Here is an 11,903-nt window from a genome sequence, read left to right as displayed (position 1 = left end):
GATTTTCTCAACTTCATACTTTTTTTATTCACATTAATTTTAGAATTGACAACTTTTCCTAATTTAATCCATGTGAAAATGTGCCACATTATCACGGGGATTAAAATTGGAAAAAAAGTTACAAATTTCCAAGACTGTTATGGTCAAAAAGTAAACTGTTTATTTTATCTATTTATTATGGTTATTATTATGATTTTTTCGTTTACTATGCTCAAATTAAGTGTTGATGGTAGGTTTCTCCTGTTTATTAGCATATTTATATTGATTTAACTAAAATATATATCTCAAATTTTACTAAAACCTGTTATATTTTTTTAAAGCTTACATTATAATATTATATGTTGTTAAAATCTTAATTTTTATGTTAAAGCGTAAGTACAACTCTTATCTTAAATGTATTGACAATATTTCAAGCTAAGCAGAGGTAGTTCGGACTTTAAACAAGTTGTAGCTCAAATTTAAGATTTATTTGATACTTTGATTGGTATAATTTAGTTTCTTTACTTTATAATATCATTAATTCGTGAAATTTTTATAATGTCATTAGTTAGTCAAGAGACCATTTTAATTAAAATGCTGATGTATAGTTGTGAAGTCAAAATTTTTTTAGGAGAGTTGAAATTAATTTTAATTTTTACGATAATAAAATATAATTTTATCATTTAATAGTCTATATTTTTATAATTTTAAAAGATTAAATTAATTTTTATTATTTTAGGGTTAAAATATAATTTTATCTTTATTAATTTAAAATTTAAAATTTAAAAGACTTAAAAGAAAAAATTTCATTTTAGAGTGCTGCCCTTGCCAGCCCCTAAATATGAAAATAGTTTTAACTTTAACTTTATGGACTAAATTAAAATTTTAATATCAAAGGACCTTTAGTGGAAAATAGTAAAAAAGAATAAATCTCCCGGAAGAAGGAAAGAACAACTCCCAAATATGAATGCGGTTCGACATTTTTAACACATCAAATTGGACTTTTGACCCATTGATTGCACTCATGATTGATGCCCATTTATGTAAATTCACTGAAACTAGTACCAGAGGGTAGCCTTTGACGACGGCCTCTCTGTCACTCTCTCTCCTTTCTGGCTTTCTCGTAAGCGCCGCCGTCTTCAAATAAAAATAAAATAAAACCCAACCTTTAATTGGATTGCATCTTTTTTTCTCTGTACATATAATTGATTTAGTAATTTCTTATCAAAACCAGGCAAACATATAATTAAACCAAATTTTTTCTTTCTTTAGAGGGTTTCAGAGCTGGGGATCTTTGTTTTTGGTTCTGTTAGTTTTTTTTTCCGACGCCGAGAAAAAGGGGTTGGCCATGAAGAACACCGTCTTAAGCAAGCTACGGAATTTAGACGCCTACCCGAAAGTCAATGAAGATTTCTTCACCCGTTCACTTTCTGGTGGCATTATCACCCTTGTCTCTTCTCTTGCCATACTCTTACTCGTCTTTTCCGATTCAGTAAGTCAATCTTTTGTTCTATTTCTTTTGATTTCTTTATGAATATGAACATTACAATTTGGGTTGTTCTTATATTTATATATGCAAATTGAGGTTGATCTTATTTTACATATGCAAATTCGTGTCGTTTGAATTTTGTATGTATATTAACTTTACAAATTTGGGTTTTTCTTTGTGTGTGTGTTCAATTGAAAGGTAAGATCTTGAGTAAGTGAGTATAAAAGTTCTTGTACTAATGTAGATACAGGTATTTAGAAGCTACATTAATTGCCTTTTATATTTGGTCTTTCACTTAAGTGTTAATTTATAAGCAATTAACTGGAAGTTAAGCAACTTAGACTAGAAGAAATCCTCATTATATGTTTTTAATAAAAGATATAACTTGTTGTTGGGACCTGGTGATGTTAATTCTTCTATCATGAGTATTGTGATTATGTGGACTGCTTTTTTTTTTTTGCAGGACTGTACCTGCACACAGTTACGGAGACGAAGCTATTGGGATACTTCAAGAGGGAAACCTTCCGCATAAATGTAACCATCTATTCCCACTTGTTGTTAAACGACTTTCCTGGGTATATTCTGAATTTGTTGACTTCTAAAAGTTAGTTCTATACATTGTTTCAAGTTTATGTCTTGTGTGCGAGTTTTCATGATATTTTTAAAACTTTCTACTTGATTTACTACTGATGCGGAATGCTCAAAGCAAATGTTAGAGCCTTTTATGTTGAAAATTTTTCATGTTTGTTTGTTGTCGTGGTTTAAATGTATTAGTAAACAATATTTGATGCTTTGTTTACACCCCATTTCTGTTTGGACTGGCAGTTTGATGTCACTTTTCCGGCAATTCCCTGTTCGATACTCAGTGTTGATGCTATGGATATCAGTGGCGAGCAACATCTTGACATAGTATGTGGAGTGCAGCAGATGCTCAGATGATTATTGCTCAATGTTTTAACTGTTTATTTGATTTATTTTAACTGCTTCCATTCGTGAACTTGCTATGTTTATGTGCAGAAACATGATATAATTAAGAAAAGAATCAATACTAATGGTGATGTGATAGAATCCAAGCCAGATGGTATAGGAGCACCAAGGTAATTGAAATATAATTCTTTAGCCCTTCTTGTTCGCATTTGCATTTCTTGGTTTTGAAGCATGACTTGCCTTTAATAGAAATTATTTATGTACCATAGAATGATGTGTTACATGGTTGGCAATTTGCTAGATAGGAACAATTGAAAGATATAAGTATTAAAATGAAAGTGAAACATGATTTAATATTCGAAGGAAGTTATTTGTGCTTCCTAATACAACTATAGTTGAGGCACATGATCAAATAGTGTGAAGTTCTTCTAGGCAAAGATAATGAGCTTTTTGCCAAACATATTCCGCCTATAGGCTATGTAGCTTAGTTTTTAAGGAAAGTTGGAGATATCAAAGAATTCTAAAATAGTCTTCTATAGCTCATGAGTGTGTATCTGTTAATCCTCAGTGCCATTTAACTTGGTAAGAGAAGATAAGAAACTGGAAACAGTGGACTATTATCTATGTTTTAGTATTATATTTCTATTTAAGGAAAGAGAGAATATAAGTTTTAAGTTCTAATGAATATCGGCTGTTTTAGAACAGATCTACCAGCAGCAGTCCCCGTGGTGATGAAAATTTCAAGTAATTGTTCGTAGTTCAGAATCGAGAAGATGCTGAAAACTTTTGTTTTTTCTTAAAGGTTCCTCTAGGTTTAAATTTTGAAGGTAAAACACGAGGAAAAGTGAAAGTAAACATGCAAGAAGAAAGACAAGGTGGTTTTCAGGCTTATTCTGTTAACCAGTAAGGAAAGATAGCAGCTTTAGGATGCTAATCTTATCTGAGTGTTTGATTGTTAATTACTGGTCATACATTGACGGGTATACTTTTGCACTAAGGACCTTATTAAGTTTTGCAATCTCCTTTACCCTAAGTTACTGACATGTTGCATTTGATGTTATCACTCCTTAATTAAATAGTCTTCTTCGTATTCTTTTACTTGTTTATGTCATTAATCCATTTGGTTGTTTTGGCCTAATTCAATTTTTTTTTTCTTTCAGATTGAAAACCTCTGCAGAGACATGGTGGCAGGCTTGAACAAAATGAGACATATTGTGGTTCGTGCTTTGGTGCAGAGCAGGTATGTGCTATATCTAGAAGTCTTATCTCTTTCTCACTCTGTTATTGGAGCATGTTGAGTAACATCATTTAATGGTTGACTAGTAATTGGCTGGAAACTTTCATGAGATATTCAGAAACTATTTATGCTCTAAACCAGGATACTGTTTTTCTGATTGTTACATTAATGTGTAGTTTATTTCTCTAAATTGTCTGCTATATATGTAACTCTTGTTATTGTATTAAAATAAAGATCATGGAGAAACTACAACATTCTATGTGAAATACAAATCGACTCGACTCTAGAACAACCTAGTGTTTTCTTAAAAAGTGGCGATATTAGAAACCATAATTGGAAAAGTATACTTCGTATATCAGCTTTTTCACCCTTTAGGAGCTAAATTCCCCTTAAGTTAATCTTGTGCAGTTTGTAAATCTTTACTTCTGGCTTATCCTGAAGACACTACTGAAATTAGTATGATAAATGATGTTAAGGTTGCTATACAAGCTTAACTGGAATGCTTATCCATATGTAACATCCTTGCTAATATTTGATTGTTTAATACCACTTAGAAAGGTTTTCTCTTTTCCTTCCCTATGGTGCAGTCAGATGATGACTGTTGTAACTCCTGCGAAGAGGTTCGTGACGCATATCGTCGAAAAGGGTGGGCAATGACTAATGCAGACTTGATTGACCAGGTTTCTTTCCAAGTTCTTTCCTTGAGTATTGTTTTGGTGCTGTTTGGTATTTAATGTACTGCATGTGCTAAGAATTGATGGATCTTATATTTTGGAAAATTTTCATCCTCTTGCTCCCTACAACAGGAAAACAAATGAACTTTCTGTCTTGATATTTCTCGTTTTTTACTCTCTTTGTTTTTTTCTTTTCTGCTGTCCAGTGCAAAAGAGAAGGCTTTTTCGAAAGGATAAAAGAGCAGGAGGGTGAAGGATGCAATGTTCACGGATCTCTGAAGTTAATAGGGTTGCTGGAAATTTTCATTTTGCACCTGGCAAAACTTTCATCAGTCGAACATTTCTTTGATGACTTGATGTTGTCCATAAGGACAGTTACAATGTGAGACTCATCTTTGTATTTAAGTTCCATTTTTTAATGGAACTGTTATGTGCTATTTATATATATGCTTACATTTGTTACAAATTTTGAATGGTACTGATACTTTATATTTGTGTGTACAACATAGATAGTCACAGAATCAATAGGTTAGCTTTTGGTGAATACTTCCCCGGTGTGGTAAATCCTCTTATGGTAATAGTTCATTCTTTTTCTTCATGGCACTCTCATTCTTTAAAGACTTATTTATTCTTCGGTATGTTCCTTTTCAATATGAAAGTGAAACAAATGCAAGTACTAAAATTTTTTAATGGTTATTTTATATCACTATTTAGGGACATTGGACCCATAAACCTCAAATGGGATTACAGTATTCATCAAGTTGGTATTTTGAATATCTATGAATGTTCCTTGTTTTTAAGCTCTTTTATTGGCAGATTAACATTATCCTGCGACTTCACTGTCATTTCATCCAATGGCAGCAGGTTGGGGGAATCAGTTTTGGAAAGAATGAAAAGTTTTAGAGTATTGATCTCTCTAACATACATGGAGCCAATGCACGGACTTGTCTCAACTAATATCTTGTTTAATATTGCAGGTTGTACCCACAATATACTGACATTAAAGCCGCACGTAAATGATCAGGTACTGCTTGAAATTGGCACATTGAGAAAAGAATCACATTTTTTTTTATCATATTTATAGCATCATGTTCTGAGATTTGCTTGCATTCCTATTGCACAGTATTCGTGACGGAGCATTTCAAGGATTTGAGTACATTAGCCTAATTCTCAACCTGGAGTTTTCTTCTACTATGACTTTTCTCCGATCAAGGTAGGTTCCTTTCATGTTCAACAAGTATCTGTAGTGTTGTTTCATGACGATATAGGTAATTTCTGCTGTCAGTAGAATCTTTTTTTATTCTCCATATTGTTTGTTTATGTTACTTTGACTTGGAGGTGCGGGTCGGGTATGGATATATCTTACACAAGCATGTTCAAATTCTTTCAAGCTTTTCCATATTTTTAGGGCCCTTGGAGGTATGATATCCTGATATCCTGTCCGGATTTTGTCAGACATGAGTACTTAAAGAAAAATGAGAAGTCAAGCTGCATAGTTTGCTTTTCATTTTATCGTCTTGTCTCGTGTTTGTTTTGTTTTAAGTTGTTCTCTCTTCACTTGACCCTAAAACCTTAAATAAACATGGTAGTCTGCTTATATGGAAAGTCTCTGTGCTTTGCTGCTTAAAGCTCATGGTAGTCCTTTTGCAAGGTTTTTGGTTTCCCTCTGTTATTTTCATATACATCTTTCCTCGCCGTTCCAGCATAGGCCCGATCAGAGTCAAAGCTGAACATTTGAAGGTGATTAAAGATAGCATCGAAAGTAAGAGAGGGAAACATAATCTAAATGTTGATTTGCTAAGAAAATTAACTCAACGGTATAACATCACATTTCGTTTTTCTTGTGCAGGTCACTTTTAAGGAGGAGCATAGTTCATTTTTTGCACTTCTCACCAATATCTGTGCTGTAATCGGAGGTACTATCATTACTCTAACTATATTTTCCTACTTGAATGTCAGATATTTGTGGACGGTGGTCATATTATCTACTATGTCCGAATATGTATTGTGTAAGATTAGTTTAGAAAAAAAAATGAAGACTTGTAATATAATTATTCATGACTGAACCTAGTCCTAATGCGATTGTGTTACTTCCATTCAGGTATCTTCACAGTCGCAGGATAATTGACACGTTCGTATACCATGGTCAAGAAGGATGAAGAAAAAGATGGAAATGCGAAAATTCAGATAATTTTGTCTGCACATTTATTCCCGACACAACCTTGGTTTTCGACACGATAGTTTTTCTTGGCTTTCAACACGATAGTTTTCTTTTCCAATGGTTCGGATGCTAAATAGTTGGTGCTTTCATAGGGATCCATCCATGCTGCTGTTTTATTCCGAAGAGTGTATGACATTGGTCCTTCAAATCATTGCTGAAATTGTCTGGTTTGCCCCATATATTAGAGTCTTAAAAGAATATAATTTATCTATGCACTTGTTAATTTGTAATTGATTTTTCTTGTTTTAATTCTTATTAACACCAAGCAGTTTCTAAAATTATTGCATATTTTGTCTGAAACTTCTCTCTACTAATACTATTTAATGGCAATGATCTTTTCAATGGCAAAACCAAAAACAAAAAAAACTTAATAATATTAATAAACTATGCTTATTATTCACTTAAATTCTGAGGACTTACTGATTTGTGCAAATTTAGTTTCTCTTGGTTTTTCGCTTTTCGATTTGCTGCTCAACTTATTAAAAGATTAGGTACAATAACAGATTTAGCTCCTCATTTTTTATAGTTTTTGTCAATTTGATCCTTACTATTTTTATTTTTTTTTAATTATTAAAATGGAAGAAACACTTAAACTTAAGAATAACTCATAATCAATTGAATAATGATTTCTTAAAAATAATAATTGATGAGTTTATTTCTTTTAAGTAATTGAAAATTTAATTTTCTTAAAAATAACTTTGAAGGATTCCCTCTCTTTCCACTCCTTGCTTTCTTTTTGAATATTCCCTGTACTGTCGTGACTTCTCTAGTAACCGAAATTATTTGACAAAACCTTCATCCTTTCTTCTTCTTTTTTAACTTGAAACCCCAAAAGGGAAAAAAATCAAGTCCCTTTTCTTGTATGGCTTTTTTCGATTTCCAAATAGCTATAACCTCCTTGATGTTAGTACCTTAACAAGGTTATTTTACGATCTAGATTCAACTATTTTTGTTAAAATAATTTATCGTTGTTATTATAAGTGATTAAAGTTAAATTATGTAATTTAATTAAATCAAAAGTTGATTTATTTGATAAATAAAAATTTATAAATTATTAATATCATATTAAATCTCTAGTAGTAATAGTTAATAGTAGGTTTTTTTTTGGCACGGGAATATTTTCATTTTTAAATTTTATTTTAAAAAATAATAATTAAAGAAAATAAAAATAATAGAGATATTAGTGTTCTAGAGAGCAAAGCATTAGAAACAAAAAATAAGGCAAATATAGATGGTAATGGTTATATGCAATAAACAAAATACACACGGTTGAATCACAAATTGATTAGTTTGTTGATTTAACAAACCAAAGATTGCCACCGCTCTTATCTTTGCAACAATGGCAGAACAAATGGTACCTATCTTTTTTTTCTCCTCCAATCAAGTACTATTTGTCTCTATAGGAACTTGAACTCCACTAGGTTGATCGTAGCATGGGAAAGCTTCAACCTAATGGCCTCGAATCCATCTTCTGCCGGTTCTTCGGCAGTCAACCCCGATGCTAAAAACGATCATCAAGTCCTTGCACAACTCGAGGGAGTTAGTTCCCTTGGAAACTGGCCGCAATCCTTGTAAATCTCGCTATCTTGGCGAGGTTTGTGTCAGGGGTTCCTTTGCATAACCCTCTAGAATGTCCTTAATGCACTGCACCAGATAGGTCGAGCTACCTTAAGAAAGTCGTGCAGAACCACCACTGGAAGGTTCACGCTTCCTAGTGGTCTGACTCACATGGCCATCTCTCCCATGATAATCTGACCCCCAGCTTCAGAAGGTTGTACTATCCGCTAAGTCATTGTATCTGTAAGTGTAAACCAAAAGACTTAAAAGCTTTAACTAGCAGCAGTCTTGGATCATCTTTGTCTAAAGCAAATATGCATTATGCAGGGGTAGAATCTAATTGTGCAACTGTATGAAATAATGGAGCATTACCATGAGCATTATCTATTTTTTTTTTTTTGTCCAGTTCGTAAATGAAAACTTGCTGATGTTAAAGAAGGATATTAAGACAACAACCTTCTAATACCTCCACGTCTTCCATTAACTATTCTATAAACTCCATTCCGTGAAGGCCTGCAATCTTTTTAATCCGTCTATGATAGGAATCGGGATTTTTTAGTGCCAAGGATGAGCGAGGACTGCTTAAACCCCCGTTTCACATATCAGCTGCACTGCTTCTTCTGCAAGAGGCTCAGCTCCTTGTAACAAGGACCAAACAAATTCTTCATAACATCATCACCAACGGAAGAAATATGCATTGAACATGTTCAGCGGGAAAAGATAACAAAGAAAAGATTACGGTGGAATAAGCAGGTCCTCCATCATATAAATATCTTGCAAAAGCTTGGCTTTAGATTCTCCACATAACCTGCTTCAACCATAGCTCGAGCCACATGCAATTCCCGGGAGCCACTCCTTGCCTGCAATCTTTGTAACATGCTCCCACTTAAGAGGTAGCTTGAGTTTATTGAGTTTCCAAACAATGTCCTTAGCACGTACTTAGTCCCTCCCTTATGTTAGCCAATAATTTATCCAGCTCCTCATACCTCATGGGCCCACAGCCGCTGTAATATGCAAGGATGTGCACTGGTTCCTCCATTTCAGGATTCTGCTTTTTGAATCAATAAATGAAACATAAGAGGTGCAGAAATACACAGAAACACCAAACAATATGCGAGCACTTTCTACGACTGATTCTACAATATAATTTTTTTTTTCCATTTACGATGATATTGTATTAACAAACAAGACCTTGGAGAGAATATGGTGCTGATCTCAACACCGGGATTATCTTGATACCGATCTGCGAGCAGCTTCTACAGCTTCGGTGATTCCAGACATTGTATCATGACTGTCAGAGCAAGAACTTTCACCTGTTCTGAACACAATATGCTAATCATTTCCATTACTTAAAAGGGGTTAAAGAATCGATATGTAAACTGCCAATTTATTCAAAGAACAGTAGAAAGAAATAAAATACGAAGATTACAAGTTACATATGTCTAGAAATAGATAGTTCCAAAGGATCCCCGAATTCTTCCTTAAAATACTAGAATTGGTTTCGTATTTGCCTTTTTTCTCAAATTCATATACTTGGGATTCAACTAATTCGCCATTCCATTGTGCGTTTTTCTGTAACGCTTCTAGATATAAAATCCAAAGTTACCAACCAAAGAAACATAGTCTGAGTATCTTTTGTCAGACAATCCGCAAACTACAAATCAAGCAAATATACACATACCGAAAACAAACACATAGAGACCATAATCATGCATGTGCAAAGAATTGTTCAATGCAAGTCAAACAATTCAACCAAAAAGAGGCATGTCGTAAAAGGCTTGTTAAAAACAAACTGGCTTAAAACCAAAAAAGAAGATATTCACTAATTCAAAAAGAAAAGAAGCAAAACATCTCAAAAAAAACGAAAATCTTCCTTTCAATTACAGAAATTTTTTCTTTTTTCAGTCATATGATTGTGTTGTTTTAAAAGAATATGATAACGAAGAACCTTTCTTTAAACATATTATTTTTGTCATTGTCGAATATAGTGTTTTAAATATTTATGTCCTACCTGAATCTATTTACTTCTAGGTGGAGTAGCCAAGCTTCTACATCCATACCTTAACACCTACTTTGATCCCAATCTCACTACATTTGCAGCTTATTTTGTGGAACTCCCATCAATCTATAATTATACCCTTTTTCACCATCAAAAACCTCATAAATTTGTACCAGACTATAGTTACATAGTTTATACTGCAGAAAGACCAGCCTGGAAAATGAAAACAAAGGAAAAATGACCATGGCACTAGATATTTTTTATGACATTACAATTTGGACTAATGTTGTATTTTTTCTACAGAATTTAGTTTAACACTTTTTTGTCACTGTCTGGGTCATTGCTAGCAGTTTTGACCTGGATAGACCAAGCTCACATCATGACCCTGACACCCTCCTTTGAAATGCCAATCTAACAATATTTTATAGCCTTCTTGCTACTCACCATCAATCATTACATTTATAGCCCATTTTCACATCAATGAACCACTACATACAAGATATGGATCCTCAGAGATTTCATATAAAGCTCCTACAATGTATACACGTTTTTTTAAAGGCCTGAATTTTGTAGGAAAAATCGATAATTACAACTTGGAACACAAGTGACAGAGAAGTCAGTTCCTAAATTTGACTCGGATGGTACAATCATGTCCTACCTAAACGAATAAATATTTCACAGAAGAGATAACCTGTAAGTATAGGTTTTTAAATGTAACGAGCATAGCATGAGTCATACCTTCGTTTTAGTCTCAGCCTTATGAGTTCAAACCATAATAAATCAATCTACAGTTGAAATAAAAACACATGTACATCAAACTAATTCCCAACAGATTCACACACAACAAAGTACTATCACTACTATTCTATTTCAGCAATTCAATCAAACACATCATGGGCGGCTATTCATTCATTCATTCAAAAAATCTAAAACCCATATCAGATGTAGATTTATGACAAACAAAAAAAAAGTACCCAGGCTCTGTGACTCACCCCATTGCCATGAGCTCTCTCAACGAGCTTAGAAGGAGACAAGAACCCATCACTGTGTTTCGAATGGGAATGCAATTCAAACACCATTTTCTCCGTCCCTCTCCCCAAACTCTTTTGCACACCAAAATCATCCACCACCCACGACGATAAACCCGCCGTCGAAGAAGAATTGGGGTGTGGTGCCGGTCTAAATAAACCCATTCGGTCACCGATTTGAAAGCCGAGGTTTGCTCAGCCGTCATCTTTCTCTTGCTTCCCCCACGCTTCTTCTTCTTGTTCTTCTTCTTGTCTTTTGCTTTGCTGCTGATGTTGTTTTGGCAACTGGGATTGTTGTTATCGCCGAGACCCACCATGGTTGAAAGATTTTCTTTGCCTTATTTTCCCTTTTTTGTTGTTTACTATGATCAAAGAGAAAAAGAAAAAGGGATTAGACAAATTGACGTAAAGCGGGACAAGAAAAAGATACAAAACGGCCAAGACAGAGAGATGCAGAGAAAGGGGGCAGGGTGGGGACACAGCGTAATGTCCCTTGTATGTCACAGGTGTCCTCTCTACCTTTGGTCCGACAGGTGTACTTTTTGGTTTTTACCCTTCTTTTCAATTTTTATTGAATAATCCATTAATGGAGTTGAAACTTGAACCAGATAACCATGAAAAAAAAAATGATATAAGATAGAGCGGAAAAGTTAAAAGGTCTAACTGTAGTTGCAGTCCCTCTACGATACTGAAATTTAAGTTTTTAATCTCTCCTAGTTTTTAGTCTAAAAATATAAATTTATTATTAATACTGTTAAATTATTATTAAATTTAGATTCGTAACAATGTTTT

The 11,903-nt window shown here is 33.7% G+C and overlaps 2 pseudogenes; one reads left to right on the top strand and one right to left on the bottom strand.

Annotated features, from left to right (window-relative positions):
- Positions 1–1,305: 1,305 nt before the first annotated feature.
- On the top strand, positions 1,306–6,497 carry LOC121212281 (endoplasmic reticulum-Golgi intermediate compartment protein 3-like; annotated as a pseudogene).
- A 2,071-nt stretch (positions 6,498–8,568) lies between these two features.
- LOC121212280 (5'-3' exoribonuclease-like) lies at positions 8,569–11,469 on the bottom strand (annotated as a pseudogene).
- Positions 11,470–11,903: the final 434 nt, after the last annotated feature.

This window comes from Gossypium hirsutum, chromosome A13 (genome assembly GCF_007990345.1).
Source record: "Gossypium hirsutum isolate 1008001.06 chromosome A13, Gossypium_hirsutum_v2.1, whole genome shotgun sequence".
NCBI lineage: Eukaryota > Viridiplantae > Streptophyta > Magnoliopsida > Malvales > Malvaceae > Gossypium > Gossypium hirsutum.
Note: the sequence above shows the minus strand (reverse complement) of the source record. Positions and strands in the feature narration are given on the sequence as shown.